This window comes from Pseudonaja textilis, chromosome 1 (genome assembly GCF_049901715.1).
Source record: "Pseudonaja textilis isolate UNSWEBS1 chromosome 1, rPseTex1.2, whole genome shotgun sequence".
Taxonomy (NCBI): domain Eukaryota; kingdom Metazoa; phylum Chordata; class Lepidosauria; order Squamata; family Elapidae; genus Pseudonaja; species Pseudonaja textilis.
Genome location: NC_141990.1, coordinates 33,823,671 through 33,843,822, shown reverse-complemented (window position 1 = coordinate 33,843,822; position 20,152 = coordinate 33,823,671).

Genomic DNA, 20,152 nt, shown 5'->3' with positions numbered 1-20,152 from the left:
CCTCTGCACTAGCAAACCACCCAAAAGCAACTTATCCAAAGAAGAACAAACTGCACTACTTAACCTGAAAGAAGACACCAGCATAATAATCCTACCAGCAGACAAGGGCAATGCGACAGTGGTTATGAACACATCTGACTACCAAACCAAGCTAACCAACCTACTCCAAGACCCCACATACAAACCCCTAAAGACAGACCCCACCACCTACCTAGAAAAAACTACCAAATCCAAAATAAAAGCCTCCCCCATCAGTGAAGAAATCCAGCAACGAATCATACCCAGAGAAAAATCATCCAGATGCCCCAAGCTCTATGGTCTCCCCAAAATACACAAAGAAGGAACCCCACTCAGACCAATAGTCAGCTCCATAGGCTCACCTCTACAAAACCTAGCCAAATTTCTCGCAAAACAACTACAACCTTATGCAGAATCCATCAACTCACACGTAAGAAACTCATTCCAGTTCATCGAGATCATAAAGAAACAAAACTTACAACCTAGCGACCTACTAGTAAGCTTCATGTCATATCCCTCTTCACCCAAGTGCCAATAAAAGAAGCCTTGACAGCCATCCAAAACAAATACAACCCCCCAAGCACATCCTAGATCTAACCAACCACTGCCTATCCAATACATACTTCACCTACAATGGACAAAAATACAAACAAATAGAAGGAGCACCCATGGGATCACCCCTCTCACCTGTCATCGCTAACCTCTACATGGAACACTTTGAAACACAAGCTCTAGAAAAATACGACCACAAACCCAAACTCTGGCTCAGATACGTAGATGACACCTTCATAATCTGGCCACATGGGAAAGAAAAACTGAACAACTTCCTCACACACCTCAACAGCCTACACCCCAAAATACAATTCACCATGGAAACAGAAGCCAACAACCAACTTCCTTCCTAGATGTCTTGGTATACAAAAGACCCAATGGCTCCCTAGGACACACCATCTACCAGAAGAAAACACACACGAACCGCTATCTACATGCACTCTCACACCACCACCCAGCACAGATCAATTCCGTAGCCAAGACACTCATCTCCAGAACAAAATGCTTAGCTGATGAACAACACCAAAAACCGAACTACACACTCTCACCAACGTACTTACAGCCAATGGATTCCAAAGAAAGAAGATTACCCACCTAATCCAAAAAGAAACCCCAACCAAAATCCAAGACAGAGAACAAGAAAACGGCAAAGCCCTCCTCCCATATATAAAAGGCACTACAGACAAAATCAGCAAGATCCTCCAAAAACACAACATCAAAACAGCATTCTGCACAAACAGAAAAATATCCACCATCCTAAGAAACCCCAAAGACAAAATCGAATTAGAAAACCAAGGAGTATACGAAATCCCTGCACTGCCTGCCCTACCACATACATTGGACAAACTAACAGAAGAATAAATGCACGCATTGAAGAACATAAGAACTCAATCAAAAAAGAAGAAATGACCTCTTCCCTGGTCCAACACCTCAAAGCCACAGGACATGAAATTGATTTTAAAAAATACCAGAACTATCGCCAAAACCGAACACTTCAACAGCAGAATAATCAGAGAAGCCATAGAGATAGAAAAACGCCCACACAGCATGAACAAACGAGATGACACCTCCCGCCTTCCAGCCATTTGGAAACCCGCCTCATGAACAGACGAGTACCTAACATGAAGAAGGACACCAGACCCACACCCATGAGAGCCACACAAGATGCCACCACCACACTTCCATGTAGAAAACAGACTCTCACCCACTCAGAAGATGAGACACGACCATGGACCAGAAGTTGCACTACAGCTGCATCACTACCCACTTCAAACCCCTCCGAGCCATACATGAAGCAAACCGACACCCACTATGAATATGCAACAGGACCACGAACTAGAAGCCAAACAGCAAGATCACAACTCACCAGCTCAAATCCCCAGCAACTAAGACTAACCGAGCACAGCCAAGCCCCCACCTGAACAGAACACGCCTCCAACCAATCAGAACACGGCTAACCCCCAACCAATCAGAACACAACCAAACCCCCTACCAATGAGAACACACCCCCACCCAATCAGAACACAGCCAAGCCCCCACCCAATCAAGTCCCACCCCCACTGGCAGTTAAAAGGAGGAAGCAGCTGCAATCTCACATTACTCTGAAAAGCACAGAGCCGGAGACAGAAGCCTGAAGATGATGAATGAGACTTCATCGAAACGTTGCCTAGATACTTCGAATCTTACGCGGGAGAAAACCCGAACAACCAAAGATCCACATATAAATACCCGCGAGAACCTCAGAAAACATATATATATATATATATATACATACATACATACATATACATACATACATACACATACACATACATAAACACACATACACACACATACACACATATATACAAAACACATTTGATTTTTAAATAGTCTTCCTTTAACGATAAGGTTACATTTTTCAAAACAGAATGTTAATTCTTTGTTTCTATGGAGAGAATGAAAAATAAAAATGATTGACAAGAGACAGAAGAAAAGGAGATTGTATTGCTAATGTGAAAACTCTATTCTCAGCAAGTCGCTCATCAGACAATGTCCATTTTCTGGCAGATGTCCATTAGGAGATGTCTAGCATTGTGTTTGGACAATTGAATTCAATCTGGAAAAGACATGGACTTGCATTTATTTACCTGATGCTATAAATTGGAAAACATGCTGAATTATCAATTTCCTTTCAGGCTTAGAGAAGCTTCATAATGTAAAGCAAACAAAAAAACAAATAGGAAAAATATGCCAGTACCAGGGATTTCTTTCAAAATTAGAGAAATAAGAATTGGGATGAGTCCTCAAGTGCTAACATTTCTGTTATCACAGCTGTAGTATATGAAACTTTAGCACAATAATATTAATAAATCTGTTTCAGAATGCATGCCAAAGTGGGTTGGGTCACAATTATCTTATTAATCTCTGCCACATTTAAAATGTTATATATCTATAGGCAAATCTGGTAATGACTATAACATAGCAGATTGAAATGGACTGTCAAAGGAATAAACGGTAAAGTGGCAGTCTGGATTTAATTATGAATGAAAGGGATAAAACGTATGTCAAATTGTATGAACTGTTGTCTTCTAAGTTATTGTGGATACATAGAAAAGTAGGAAACTATAAATTACACTCCAGTGAATGCTAATAATGGAAGAAACAATAAGTTTACCAGAAAATTGTCGAATATTCAAAATGAATGTGATCCAGGGGAAAAATACTCTAGTAAGTGACATGAATGAATGAGAATGAGATAAAGGACTACCAAAAAGGTATTGGTTGTTCAGAGACTTAGGAAATAATGAAAATAGTGACTGGTAGTGACTTTTAAAAAAAAGATTTGTTCTGAATTTGTGATGTAAGCATAAATCTGAATGTAGATAGACAAAAAGAATCAATAAAAATCTAAACACATCATTGATATGATTGTGTATGGCAAAAAAGTGAACTGCTGAAGAATAAAAGCATGATAAGAGACATATAAAGGACACTTGTTTTGGGTAATGTCAAGACTGAATGTTGTGAAAAAAAAAGAATATGGAAGAAAAGGAACTATTGTGAAAGCAGAGTGAATGCAGGTAGCGAAGAGTCCTATATAAAATAAGCATTAGAAGGAAGTTCAGGCTTTCAACAGAAAGAATGGGAAGTGGATATAAGAAAAGACATTATGAAATCAGCTTTACACAGATTAAAATTAATTTAAAAGTCCCAGAGAAGTGTGTTTTGCATTAAAAGGGAGTATAAAAACAGCTTGCTAGAACAACAACGCAAAAAAGGATGTGAATGAGAAAAAGTGCATATGAGAAAATTATTATGAGGAGGAGAGAGAAAAAGGTGTACATAGCTATAAAGCAAGAAATGTTAAACAATAAAATATTTTAAAAATGAATTAAAATAGAAGAAGAGGGCTAAATAAAGAGTTTCCAGTAGAATGAATGAAACTATAGATTATTTGGGTTAATGTTTTTAGGTAAAACTGAAGTGAAGAAATGCTGGAAGGAATATTTTAAACTCCAGCGTGATCTAAAAACCAGGACCCTGTGAGTTCTAGTCCCAAAAGCCAGTCAGATTCAAGTATATGCTGGCCAGTCAATTCCTGTCACCCAATAGGTAAAACACTTTGTTGATCTGGGGGAAGGGGGAAGTGGACACTAGGTAGGAAAAAATGGAAATGATAATATATATAATAATAATATATATAATAATAATATATACAGGGGTGGGATTCAATTTTTTTAATAAGCGGTTCTGTGAGCATGGCTTAGGTGGTGGGTGTGGCTTGGTGGTCATGTAACTGGGTGGACATGGCTTAGTGGTCATGTTATTGGCTGGGTGTGGCCAACTCAATATCACTCACATCAAGGCACACATCTCCTTGCCTGGTCTCTCATGACTGTGGAGATGCTGCAACAGTCATAAGTGTGAAAAATGGCCATAAAGTCACTTTTTTCAGTGCCATTGTAACTTTGAATGGTCACTCCACACAAGCAAAGTACCAGCAAAGGAGGGGAAAAAAACTCCAGAGAAATTCCTGAGACAGAAGATCTAGTCTGCCAAGAATGTAATAAGGGTTAACGGAGATGCAGTTTCTGTAAGCAACACCAGAATGTTTCCTTCCTGCCTTCCTTACAGGAAGAGGCCAGTAATTTCTTCTGACAACTGGTTCTCAGAACTGCTTAGAATGTTAACAACCGGTTCTAGCAAATAGGCCTTTTCCATTAGTCATAAGTCATAACTGGTAGAATCCCACCTCTGAATATATAATATAATAAGAGTGGAATTGAAATGATGCTGTACGTATTTGAGTAAAATGTGCAAAGAAAGTTATAAATATTGTAAGAATGATAGAAAAAAGACTGTATTAAAATACATTGCATGATAGATTTTATAGATAGATAGATAGATAGATAGATAGATAGATAGATAGATAGATAGATAGATAGATAGATAGATAGATAGATAGATAGATAGGCAAGCACATTTTGATTCTTATGACTAATGGAAAAGGCCTTGTGTGTCATGCCTTGCTATGTTATGTTATTACAGAAACGCAAGAAATGACATCAGGGCTCACATAATTTTTCTTTCTACCATGCCCCAAACACTTGCTGACATCTCTAACATGAAATTTTAAATAAAATAAATGAAGGCAGATAGATTTAGAATAAAAAATGTAGATAAGTCCTACAATCCCAAATGATAATATTGACATCTGTGGGACAATAGTGTAAGAGGCCTTAAATGTAAAAGTAAAGTTGTTTGCATATAAATGTGAACTATTAAGAAAGTCCCAGAGTTAAGTTTGGAATAGGAGCAACAAAGATAAAGTTACTACCAGTTTCCTCATTTCTTTTATTTCTTTTTCTTTGATAATTATTGATAATGATAATTTAAAATATATGTTGTTCACTTGTGTCCAACTCATTGCAGCCCCATAGCACATCAGGGCCAGGCTCCCTGTATAAATATAGAGTCAGCATACATTCTTTAAGTTGATGATAGAAAATATCAATTAAAAAAAGAATGAAATACCAAAAGGAAAGTAAACAATAAAACATTATAAGAGTAAACTTTAGCACATGTTCTCCTTCTCTTTCATTATTTCCAATCAGTATGTATACTTTTTCTGAATATTGGAAATGGTTGCTTGGATCTAATTGAATTGCTTCATCTGTTTCTTTTTTCCTGATCTCTTAATTATTTTCCTTAGCAACCATATTCCAAATGTCTAAACTTGATCTGTTGTGCGATGCTTGAATTACTTAAACTTCTGTTATGAATGCATACAATCAGTTTTGCCATCGCTGCGTTTTCTGTGATTTTAGTCTAATATTCTTATATTGTCCACAAAATTTTACTGTGCCAAGTTAGTTATTGCTGCTGTCAGCATATAACTTAATATATAGCAATATTTTTCATTTATACTCTCTGGAGTTATTCCTAATAAAATATTTGTAGTTTCAATTCAAATTTGTTCTTACATTTTTTTTAATATTTAGGTGTATTTCCCTCCAATATTTTTTTATTTTACTTTATTTTATTTTACTTCACTTGTTTTATTTTATTTTTATTTTATTATTTTATTTTATTTTTGCATGACTACCTCATATAATAAAATGTTTCTTCTTTATTAAGGCATTTCCAGGATGTGTTACATAATCTCTCCAATTTGGTAATCGTTTATGATATTATATCCCATCTATGAAACATTTTGCACTATTTTCCCTCAGACTGTGTGTTGAGAATGAATTTCCTTCATTTGTTACATAACTCTTCCCATTGTTCCACAGTAAATACTTCTTTGAAGTTTTGCTTGCAGTTTTTAATTTGTATGCCTCTATGTATTATTTCAATAACAATTTATATATGCATCTCACTAGATGATTTTGATTCCTTCTTTCTTAAGATAGCTTTATATTCTTCCAGCAATTTTTAGGTATAAATTCATAACTCCATTGAGCTATTCCTGTTGTGTATTTAATTTGATTTCTGAATCTGAATGTACCATATCAGCATATATAATTAAACTTTTCACACTATAATTATTCTTGAAATAAAAAATATTTGATGATTATGCTAATGGTGAAGTCACTGTATTTATTCTTAGATGGTTCCAGACTTTGTTTTATAGTCAAGCAAATTTACGTTCAGATTTTTTTTTGTTTGTTTGTTTATACCTTAAATACCAAGAAGTCAGTCTGGCTAAGCCAGCTCCTTCTATAATTGATGTTCTGCTGTTCAGAGATTTTATCCATTCTGTTATCCATGATAGATAGCCTGCTTGATAATATAGTCTGAGATTAGAAAAAAAAAGTTCTCCTCTATCTTTGAGTCATGCAAAAGTGTGAATCTTATTCTTCTTATTTCTCCACTCCATATAAATCTGTTAAATTTTTAATTCAAATTTGAATTTGGGTCATTTGAAATGAAAAATTCACTCTAGGTAATATATTTAATTTTATTACCTCAGAAAGTCCCAGGCAAAAAAGTTTACAAGGTTTTCATTTTTTGAGATCTTGTTTTATTTATTTCCATAAATTGTGATAATTATTTTGAAATATTTCTTTGTAACATCCTCTCAAGTAAAGTCCTGAATATTTAACTGGATCTTTCATTGTCTCATAGCCAGTGTGTTTGTGTGTTTGTTTCTTTGATGAAGCCTTCTTCAGAGGATAAGTACCCTTGTTATTCTATGAGATTTTTTGTTTTCTTGTTGTTATTATAATCTTTGTTTCCAGAAAAGCAGCCAAAATCTTTAATTATTTTCATCAGCTATGACCATATAATTGTTAGTTCTATGTCATGTGCATACCATTTCATTTTGTATTCTTCTCTTTCAATTTTGATTCCATTTATTTATTGTATAGGAGAATGAGTAGTAGATCCTGGAGGTGGAATCAAAAGAGAAATCAGCCTACAGGCTCTAACCCTAACCCTTCTTGAATTCCATTGGTTTTTATCTAGTACTAAAGTAGTTGAATAGATTCTTGTACATTGACATGAGTAGTAATGAATAGTTTAATTGGAACTTCAGGTATGATCTTGGTCTTTTACATTTGACAGTTTGTCTTTTCGGATCTTATCCACCAAGACTTCCAGAGTGATTATAAACAGTGGTTATAAACATACATCCTTGCCTGGACCCTTATGTATTCAAGGGATTATAGAGCATGTTCAATTCACTTGATCTTTGCTTTTTGCCATTGATATATGCCTTCCATTCCAGGTTTTAAATACTTCTCCAAGATGCATTTTTAAGACTCTAGAAAACATCCATTTCAAATTATTAAACACTTTTTCCATATCTAGAAAAATTATGGCTGACTCCTTTTTTTAATGTTGATGAATATGTATAATTATGGGAGTGCACTTATTCATATATTCAGTAATATAGTCATATATCTTGTAATCAATATTCAATAAAGAAAATGGTTTGTATAACTGAGGATTCTTCAGATCACTTTTTTTGTAAATCAAAGATATATAGCTTCTTTCTATGCATTTGGTAACATTTTTGTTACTTGAATTTTATTCAGTATCTTCAGTGGTTCCTCCTATAATTTTTATTATATTGAGCCATTAGCCCATTCCAATTTCAATTTTATTTATTGCTTCTTTAATTTTCTGAATTATGCTAAATCTGCTTAATATTTGTGATCATGTATGATCATCAATGAAGTTTTTAAATCTTTTCAAACCTTCTTTGTCAATTTTTATGCTTAAAAGTATAATTCCTTTTTAGAAACAGCAACTTTTTCTCTAATATTTATTCTTGCATTACAAAAATTTTTCAATCACTGTTATTACCCAACCTTTCTCTTTTCTAATTTGATATGTTAAAAGTTTTCCTGGTTTGTTTGCATTCTCAGAGTGATTTTGTTTGACATATTTTATCTTCTACTCTTGTTCTTCCACTTTCATTAAGTGTAATTGTTGTTTGTTTCTCTTTAGCTTTCTCAGTACCTGTCACCTTGGATTAGTTTTGGAATGTATTCTAATTTCTTTATTTTTTTTTCTTCCATTTGTATTTTTTGTCTATTGTATTCCTTTTCTTTGGTTCTCTGCAAGTCTTATAAGAACCTTGCATGTCTTTCATACAATTGACAACCATGGAATTGTGTTTAACAAAAATATTTTAGTTTGTGTTTACATTTTTGTAATATGTCTCATTGGAGAAATGAGAGTGATTCACCCTCCATTTAAAATATATTGTTGTGGGAACCAGGATATTAAAAAGCATTGTGATCTGCATATGTAATTGGATTATAATCAGCACATCTTTACTTCTTCAATGGATGGTGTGAGAGCCTTGGAGACCCAATACATACTAATTATTGAGTGCATTTGATGTCTCAGCAAGAGAAGAACATGTAATCTCTTATGTTTGGATTTTTTTAAGTCTCCAAGTACATATCGAATCAATGTATCCATATATTGAAAAGATTTTATCAAAAATTGTCTTCCTTTTTTGTCTTGAAATGTTTTATTTGTATTCAGTTCTAGCATTACATTCATATCTCCAACAATTATTATTTCCTCATATTTAATTTCTATTAGCATTTGGAGGAAAAAAACTTTCAGAAAATTGTTCCTTCTTATTTGCAGCATAGCTGGATGTCAGTCTTTTACCTTCTTTTCTTAATATCAGAATTAAAATTCTTCCCTTTTTAAACTTTTAATTGTTCTAATACCTTTCAATAAACTGTTCCAGAAAAAAATGTTATTCTATTTCTCTTTGTGCTTTCCACTGCTGAACATTGCTGTTGTTCTATTTTTCTCTTGTTACAGTGAATTATCTGCTTTTGGTTTATATGTACTTGTAACAAACAAACAATATCAGTTTTATGTTTTGCTAAAGCTTATTTTTAACACATCTTTCTATTGCTGGGTAAATTTAGTCCATTTACATTTAACAGGAATAATGTGGCCTTATTTTCCAATTACAAATTAGTAACATCTCCAAAATTTCTTCAGACCTTTTAAGATTTCATATTTCATTGCTTCCTAGCTTTCAGTGTGGTATGCCTATAAGTTACAATCTATACAGAGATTACATGACTTTCATTTGCAACATGGCCCTGATCCAAGAAAAATACAATTATAGTCTAAAGAATCTACTAATGCAATATGGGTACATATATTCTTTCTCCTCTGTGGTTAACAGCCACTAAGAATTTCTCCACAGTTTGTATTTATGCATCATTGCCGTATTGAAATGTGTTGTGGCCCTGTCACAGTCTGTATCCAAGGAGGAAGCTGACAGGGAATGGGAGTGTGGCTCCATTGGCTGTGGAGGAGGCTGGGAAAGGGCAAAGTCTGGCTGGGCAGAGCAGGGAAGAGATAGAACAAGGGAGAGGGAGTTCAGAGGAAGACCTAGGCCCACTCCCACTTCATCCTAGGACACACAGGGAGGAACGGAGAAGAGAGCAATGTGGGTTGCATGACTTATGGTGGAGGAAAGGACCCTGATTCCTTTATTAGCCACACCTGGGAATGAAAGTTTATAAAAACTGAATGCTGACTGTGGCAGGTGCTGGGAGAAAACATGACTTTATCCTGTGTTGTCGTTGCTTATCTGTGTTCCTGGCATCTTCCCAACTGTGTGAGTTTTGCTGTGCCTTCATGTCTGGAATTCTTGCTCCTGCCCTGCCAAGCTAATAACCTCAGTTTGGTTTGATTGGACTTAAAGTTACAGCTTGTGTTGACCAGGTTTTGGGCTTAATACTCTGCAGTCAAAAGGTGTTCCTGGGAGAGTTTTTCTCCAGCCAGAAGGGGCAAAGTTGGAGCTAATAAAGGGACTCTTATTGATTATCTGACTGTGTTGCCTTTGTGCCATGCCCCGGATCATCACAAAATGTGTGTTTGCCTTTAGCATATTTGAGCTTTAGAATATCCATGACTTGCCTGGTTAATTTAGGTTTTGTAATATGCTGTGGGATGGAGAGTATTCTGTGAAGTCAGGGTGATACAGCTGGTGATCTACCTTTTGTTTCCACCATCATCACATTTAATGAATATGATTTCATGTTCAGTACTGTTCTTTGTCCCTAATTCCCAATCTCCTGAAATTATAGGAAAGCTATGAATGACTATAAGCAGCAAAAAGAAAAGTCAAAGTACACTCAAAAACAATGTTGCACACAGAAAAGAACTTTAAATCTCTAGTTATTTTTTATTATTATTTCTTTCTTTCAGATAACCCATTTCTCTCTCTCTCTCTCTCTCTCTCTCTCTCCCTCCCTCCTCTCTCTCTTTCTCTCCCTCCCTCCCTCCCTCCCTCCCTCCCTCTCTCCCTGACTTCTGTTTTTAGCTATTCTAGTTTCTCTGTGAAGGGTTTTCTTTACACTTATCTTCTGTCTACAACCTGTCTCTACTACAAGCCACAATCGCATCAAAAAGGTGAAATGGGTAATTTGCATCAACTGCATCATGATATCTGGTGCAAGTATATAAACTGGGTCAATGGTACCCCCCGCTTCCCTTATCCTCCTCATAGAAAACTAAGCAACTACATAGTTTCTGTAGCTGTATCACACAATCATTGTATTGATCCTGTACTTGTCCTTGAAGACTTCCATTTTCTTTGCAGTTTTTTCTTGGTGTAGGTCTCTAAAATTATTCATGCCATAGTAACTATATGCCATTCTGCTCCTACATACAGAATAGTTGCTTCTTATGCTGAACTCCTTATATAACTTAAATGGCCACCCATCTTATTTGTGATCACCTATTTTCAGGCAAGATAAATGGCAAATCAATCAATCAATCAAATATACAAACAAACAAATAAATAAATAATATAAATTCTTATTTCCTTCAGAGCCAGGTGAAATATTTTGTTATAACTATTAAGTGAAAAACTAAAATGATAAGAAATTAAAAGAAGTAAACATATTAAAACTCAGTATTAAAATGAAGAGATGCTAACCATCTCTAGAAGGAATCTTGCTCAATTACACTCTGGGGTCATAACACTAAAGCAATTAGGAAAGCAGAACACCAAGATGAATTCACTGAAAAAAACTTAAAATTTCTCCTCATAGGGAAGGGTGCTAAAGCACACCCATTAAAACTGGAATATCTATATATCCAACAGAGAATGCTGGAGTGAAATTAATGACTCAGAAAGAAAGGTAGAAAATTTAAATAAGCAACTTGAGGCTAAATACATAATTAAAGTTTTCTTTTAATGGACAGAGATGTAAACATTGGAAAGAATATGATTCCTGGATATCAAAAAATGGTTTAATAAATTATAAATAATGTTTTAGAATACAGATTAAAGATTAATTAGTAGAATAAAGATTCATTAATGGTGTACAAAAAACTTTTCATGAATTTAGTACTGTATATAAGCCCAGAAAAAAATGTAGAATTATTTGTTGATGCTAGCAATAAAATATGGATTTATTACTTGATGAAAAATATAAAGACAATATAAAAACTGATGCATAATACTCATACCAACTCATTTTCTCCTGTTTCATATAGTGTGGTAATAATCCAGCCATAAGAGGAATCAAGCTGGGCATTATTATTCTTACTTAAGTAATAATAATGTAGCAATATAATAGTAATCTGAAGTTAGTTGTATGATGATATATGATGTTTTAATATTGCAATACACATGTATAGTTTAGTAAAGGCAAAACATCACTTATTTTTAATACAAATCATTCCTTTTTTAAAATCACAGGAGATTTATGATGATAATAATGTACTTCAAGAATTACAAATATATTCATAATTGTTACATTATGATTAACTAAAATAGAATCATACTTTTTTTTTGTAAAATATAGATCAACTAGCCCACTCTGTAGCGTGAACACAACCCAAAGATCAGAGTTATTGGTGTAACTTCTTGGAATCCTATATTCTACTAGCCTAACCATGAGGTTTAGGAACCTTATTTCTTTACAGGGAAATCACCCTATATACTGTTAAGTGGGAATACAAAAATGAGTCTACAATTCTTGTTGATTAAAAAATAATACGCAAAATATTTTTATATCAGGAGGATATCAAAATCCATATTGTTACATTAAGTGAAAATCTATGTTGTTCAGAATTAGAACATAACAGACCAATAGCTCATTTTAGTGCCTATGTAGACAAAGGCTAGCTAATTGCAAAGTTGTCAATAGTTATTGACCTAGTTCAAAGTGGTTACAAGTATCCTTTGTGAAGAGTTGACTGAAGTTTTAGAATGTAACAGAATTTACAAGGAAAGATAAGGAGCTAGAATCCCATAAGAGCAGATTCCGATAAAAGCAAGAATGATTTGGAGGTCTACCCTCCATTGTAAGGAACACACATAAACATACACACCATCACCACAACCTAACTGATCTCTTCTTCTCAATGAATTGACTGGGATTCCAATGTAAGTGCGGGCTGTACAGTTTACCAAAAAATTGTCCCTTAGCGCACCAGCATGCTTGTGTTTGTTCAAGGTCCAAAGTACTTTTCAATTATTTTGAAGCTTCCACAGCTATATTAAACATTTCTCTAAGCCAACTGTGATTTCTATATTTTTATTGGTATTTTGCTATCTCCTTTATCCATTAAGACAGAATATCAGTCTTTGAATTATAATCTAGGTTGTACATTCGTCACTATCAAGAGCATGATAAAAGAACTGGAGAAAACTCAGAGAAATGATTAATTAAAATTCAATTCCTGCTGAAAGCTATCATAGTTTTAGCCAAAGCTAAATGTTTTCATTTTAATGAAGCCACGTGATACTTTGAAGTTGATTGGAGCAATGGTACATGGGGAAGGTTTGGTTTGGTTTTGTTTCTTAACCCTTACCACATCATCAGTCTTAAGATTCAGGATTACAATCTTATCTGCTTAGAGAACTCTGCTTATTATACAGATTGAATAGAGAAATAATAAATATACTAAGCAAGGACTAAATCTTACTGAACCCAATAGAATTTATTTCAGTATAGATGTATATGAGCAGATAAATCAACTATGTGAAATAAGGTTTGGGGGATAGAGGGCTATATGGATTTAGAATGAAGCAAAAAGAAGTGATAGCTAAGCACCCATTCGCTCATAGTGGAAAAAGTAATAACAGCAGCAGCATTACATGTGTTTACTACTAACCACCCAACCAAAGAGAGAATGTGAGAGATATTTTCTGAAACCAAATTGCAGATCTTTCAAAGAGGCATGAAATAGCACTGATAGGGGTTTTAATTACACTGGCATATGTTGGGAGAGACATTAGAGAAACATTAGGGAAAACTTTGTAGCTAAGCTAAGGAAAAGCTATCTTGTAATGTTGGAATCCTTAATATTAAAACTGAATGTAATCTAATACATATCTTATTCAAGGAAGAGAAATTCATAAGCAGTGATAATTAGAATTCCATAACAGAAAAAGCAGGCCATCTTTCAATCTCTGTGAAAGTATAAAAGGCAGCCAGGAAATATCAAAAGGATAATTGTAAACAATTAAAACAAAGAAAAATAAGCCAATCTGCCTGCACCAAAAAGTTAATAAAAATCTGACATTCTAGAGGGATAGATAGAACAGGTGGTAAGAGAGGCAAGATACCACAGAAGAGTTCAAATAGTTTGATTTTGTAAAGATTATGTCTATACGCTAAGGCAGAAAATGAGCTGAAGTTAACAAAAGGATGTGGACAACAGAAAACAGTATTTTTTCAGATATGTTTAATACAAGAAAAAAAGAAACAGTATATCATCTGCTCAGTGAAAATGGCAAAAGGGGAATAGGTAGCATAAAAATACTGAACTGTTCAACTCCAGCTGAGCTCAGTCTTCTCTGAAATGAGAATAGATTTAACTGAAGGATCAGGATTCCAATATGAATTTGCCTAAGCCCAGAATAGATACATAGGAGGGGAGAAGAAAACCAGTAATGAACAGATCAGATCTAACTTGCTTCTCTCTGGAAAATGATATTGGTCTTGGTACAAGTTGGACTAGGATCTTATCCCTATACATTTGCTTGATAAGTACCTTGACCAGCAGAGCCTCAGAGTTCAGCAGTCATGTTCAAGCTTTTACAGAGATAGTGCATTTGCAATAGAGTAAGGAACTAGAACTAGCAATCTCAAAAATTTGGACTGAATTGCTTCTAAGCTCAAGGATTTCTCTAAACACAGAGCACTGTGTGTCATATAGCAAAAGACTTCAGATTTTGGAAAATTAATTGCTATAGGCACACAGCTGTTTCTTTTACAGCCTGCATATCTCAATATTCTGTTAGAAAATTAAATGCATCAAGTGTAAAGTTTGAAGGTTGAAATTTCCAGGAATTTAAAGGGCTTTGCCTGTTCAGTTTGGAGAATTGAATAGAATAGAAGAGTTGGAAGGGACCTTGGAGGTCTCCTAGTCCACCCCCTGCTTAGGCAGAAAATCTTACACCACTTCAGAAAAATGGTTACCCAATCTCTTCTTAAAAACTTCCAGTGTTGGAGCATTTACAGCTTCTGGAGGCAAGTTGTTCAGCTGATTAACTGTTCTGTCAGGAAATTTCTCCCTAGTTCTAAGTTGCTTCTCTCCTTGATTAGTTTCCACTCATTGCTTCTTCTCCTGCCCTCAGGTGTTTTGGAGAATAGCTTGACTCCCTCTTCTTTATGGCAGCCCCTGAGATATTGGAACACTGCTATTATGTCACCCCGGTCCTTCTTTTCATCAGTCTAGACTTACCCAGTTCCAGCAACTGTCTCCCATATGCTTTAGCCTATTGTTGGTAGTTCAAATCTTATAGGGCTTAGTATGCTGCTTAATAAATGCAGCCATCATGGTTTTTGTGTGGTTAATTTCCAGTATTTTGTCAATATCGGGTTAGGAAATAGAAGTTTTGTTGCAGACCCCACTGGGGATGCAGAAAGAAAGGATGCATTGACATATATAATAACATAGAAACTAGGCTGTGAGATAGAAACTAAGGATGGAATTTGGGTCTAACAAAAGCCTGTATGATATCACTAATATAGGAATTAAATAATATAAAAAAATTAATATAGAAATTAATAATAGGAAATATACATCCCTATTTTACTCCTTTGGAGGCCTGAATAGACAATTCAGTTGTCAGTCCTACAAGGCAGACCTAATCAAGAAAGCAACTCTACCAGAAAACTAGAATTTAGCTTTATTGAAGTAGGACATATTAAAAGTTTTGAAAGTCTTTTTTCCCGTTCCTTTTATGCCCCAATGAATCAGGGAAAAATCAGCCTAGGTTTCTTCCTAATATTATCTCCTTTTCCAGAGCTTAAGGAAAGCTTCGGCTGTTTTTGTTTATGTAATGGCTTCTTATATTTACCTCAAGGTCTTCTCCAAAGCTTTCTACAATTTTTCATACAGCTGCCCTGCATTGTGGTATTTTCATGCAGCATCATTATTAGTTGGAAAAGACATCAAATCAATGAAGGAGGCAGCCAATCCTTGTTATAATCTCTCTCAAGAAATTGAATTAAATGTCACCTTCAGATCTATAAAAGTGGCATAGAAAGCTCATCTTGGTAGATGAGTATATTTTGCAATCAGTTGTTTCAAGGTGGTACATCGATATAATATTAAAAGTCTGGTGAAAAGTCAGCTTATCCTAGAGCTAAGATTCCTTCTTGGTTCATCAAGTCAGTTAGCTAGAGATGCTTCACATATAATTTATGAATTATCAGTGGGAGGCTGATTAGATGGTAATTATCTGGGTAATTATAACGTATTTTTGTTTTGGAATTGCTATAGAATTGCTCCATTCTTTAAGAATCTTCAGGGAATTATGGTGTTATGGTACTGTATATAAGTATAAGCTAGGTCATGGGTGTCAAAGTCACAGCATTACATCGTGTTCTGACCCAAACCTTGTTCCAAGGAAACAAACACGAAACAGAGGTAACAGAAAATGATTTTAATGATTTTTTTATGAATTCTGTTACTTCACGGTTAAAAGGCTGTTTCAAATTGATTATCTCTGATAAGAACAAGCCTTGCCAAGGTGGTGCAAGGCTCCCAAGAACACTAGATAAAGTTACTAAGAAATATTTCAAACACAAAGAGTCTCCAAACACCAACCAAGATATTCCAACCATCCACGAGGCTTGAGTGCAAAAACTTCCTTGCTTCCTGCAAATTCAATTTCTCAGCTGGCTTTTATATCTTGAGGGAGGGGGCATTACCTTGCAGCCTTAATCCCAAGTTGCTGTGCTGCTGCAGCTGCTCTTTCTTTCAAGCAGCCTTTGCGTACGCACACTGGATACAGGCTCCTCAGGAACCTCTTCATCACTGCTGCCAGCCTCTACAATCTCTGAAGGCAGCATTCCACTCCCTGGGTCCTGGGTCCTGGCCCCATCCCTGCCTCACACGCAGGCCCTTCTTCTGAGTCCCCGCTCTCCGAGTCCTCAGCCGTCCACACCTGCTGCCAATGAACCACAACACATCACTGTCACATGACGTATCATGATGTTTTCCCCCTTCTTGGAGCTGGGGTGGGCATGGCCTGCATGTGATGCATCCAGCCCGCAGGCCTCCAATTTCACACCCCTGAGCTAGTTGATTAGACTAACAACATCCATCCATTTTTAAATATAATAAAGAATTAAGCAATGGAAATCTTTTACTACTCTAAGGAAATTGAAACTCACAACATGTTCTCCTACTATCCAGACCATCTCCCTCCAGTAGTTGTTGCTGTATTTCCCAGAAACTGATTAATTACCTTGTCTGAAATTCTCACCCCTGTGAAATGGTTAGTAAATGGCGAGAAAACATTTTAGAGTAGCTCTAAATAGTATTGGTCAATATGAATCATTTGCTTCTGCTTCCCCAAGGAAATCTCTTCAGATCAGACCCAGCACTTGAATTAGACAAATCTATCTGTTTCCAGACTGTGCATTTTGCATATGCTGAGTCACAAGTTAGCTTTATTCCATTTTCATAATGGAAAGTGAGGGGCGGGGGGAGACAGCAATAAAATCAATACATTTAGGAGAAAGTTCTCTTCTAAATTGATTTTAAGCACATTTTCTTAGAAAGTATGGGTTTTAAAGGGTTAGGGTTCATATCTATATAATTGTTCATCATTGAGAAAGATCAGTCTTATATATTAATATTAACATATTAATTCACCCAGTGGTAGGATTCAAAAATTTTTTACTACCGGTTCTGTGGGCGTGGCTTGGTGGGCTTAGCTTGGCTTGGCTTGGCTTGGTGGGTGTGGCAGGGGAAGGTTACTGCAAAATCCCATTCCCTCCTCACCCCACTAACTTGCTTTCCAGCTCCGTTCTCCTGTGCAGGGCAACAAAAGAAGACCCTGCCGATCAGCTGGGCTCGGGAGGCAGAGAATAGATGGCTGTGGGGCCAGTCAGAGGTGGTATTTGCTGGTTCTCTGAACTACTCAAAATTTCCGCTACCGGTTCTCCAGAATTGGTCAGAACCTGCTGAATACCACCTCTAAATTCACGTCTCATTATATAATTGTACCAAATTATTCAACCAGTATAAAAATAGGCTATCATAATTTCCAAATTCTTGTTTTAGCCATAAGATTTGATTCCATAACAAAGTACCGATAAGCAAATTTTGGCTCTCTAGCTGCAAACAGTTTATTGTCATTCCAATTACAGATTTTCTTTACAATCATTATGAATAGAAAGGAGATTTGACAAGAAAGGAAAAGCTTCTAAAATGAATGTTGCATGTATTTTGCCCAGTTCACTCTTTCATTTATCTATTTCTTCTTAAAATCATAGTTAATAGCTTTTCCCTGATATTATTTTCAATTCACTTATTCTATGATTTCAAATCAGTTCAAGGAAATCTCCTTATGCATTATGATTTCACAGTTTCTGAATTCATATTGATCACCTCAACAGACCATTGTCAACAGCCTACTGGGTTTAATGCACCTAATCATCAGTTAAGTAAACTGCCATTTGGATTTTAGTCTCTCCGGGACCTGAAAATTCCATCAGTCATCAGCTTGGGCTTGAGATACCCTTTTTAATTGCTACAACAATCAGACCCTCAGTGATGCTTACGGAGCAGAGCTGCAAAATGTTGAAGCAAGCAAATGAATATTGACCTGCCCGTGATGGAAATGACGCATCTCTGGAGGATTCCTGGTGTTAGCAGAAGACAGAAACTGAGAAGTAGTGACACCAGAAAACATGCTGTGAATAAAAAATAAGAAGCTGCAAGCTGTCAAGGAGAAAATAGAAACTGTTGCTAAGAGGGAGGTACATTTATCTCACCTTTCACACCAAAGCAAGTGGGGAAAGGGTGAGGAGAATTGTTCTCTTAGGGGAAAAATATTTTCCGGCAAATGCTAAGGAACAGCCAAATACTTTTTCAAAAAAACCAACATGAATGCATGAACTTCTCTTATTAGGAAAATACAGCACCATTTTCCCGTCTTAGCACATGGCTAGAGGATGGATTCCAGGTTAGTATAAAAGATATTAGCCTTCTCTGCTTTATGCACAGCTGCAATGCTCTGAAAGAGATTGGAAAAGCTTGCTGGAAATGAACTCTCAAACATTTTGTTTATACAGAAAGACGATCTCTCCATGATGAAAAGAATAGCTTTGAATCTCTCCACCACAGCTGAGATAACTTTTCTTTGTGTATGTGTCGATATTCATGTCCTTGTCTGAGTAGATCAGAACGGCTGTATACAGGTGTGATCTCTGCCAGGGCCCTTGAAGCTAAAATGATCTCCCCCACCCACCATGTTCCAATTGGAGCTTTGTGTTTTGATCACCTTCTCTAATCTTATTTGACATTGAGCTTAGTGGACACTTAGCAGAATGCTACCTATAGTAAAATAGCTATTAATGTATATATTAGATTGCATGTTTTATTAATGTTCCAGTCTCTTTTTTCAAATGTATTCATCACTCAGGCACGTATCATTCTGCCATGCACAATTTAACTTTTGGCTATGGACTCCAAGCTAAGTCACTTAACTGTATGAGGCTAACCAGAAACATGGAGATAATGGTGCATGGATCATATTCTCACAAGTAATTTATTGCATGGTCTACAGCCATCACAACATAGTGTGGAGGTAACTATAGGTTACAGAAAGGTTTTATTTCATTTCAATAACAGCTGGATGATACTATGAAAATACTATAAGATACAGTGGCAGAAATGATCAGAATAACAGAACAGTTGCTGAAGAGTCAGGACATAATGGAGGAAGATTCTGTTTGGTTTGGTACAATGAAATAAGTATATGGCTGCTTCATTTTTAATAACATTAAATTATTTAAGAATAATATAACTAAGTAGGAGGCAGAGCTGGCGTCGCGACGATATGGCATGCAAACTTGGAAGTCTGAGATCGCTGCCAATATCTTTGCTCCTGGACGGTCCTATTGGATCTAAACCGTCCCGAAGAGATGGTGAAAGTGAAGAGTGCATCCTGTTGATCCCAGGGATACTGCAAAGTCCCTGGTAGATCCAGGAGAAGCTCTTCTTGCCAGCGGCAAAGAGGGAGCCATTAAAGCTGCTGAAGTTGGGACAGCTCCGAAACGGAAGAGAGCAGAAAGAGAGAGTGTGCCGGTTTGGTGAGAGCTTTTTTTTATGCTAAGATTTGAAAGGACAC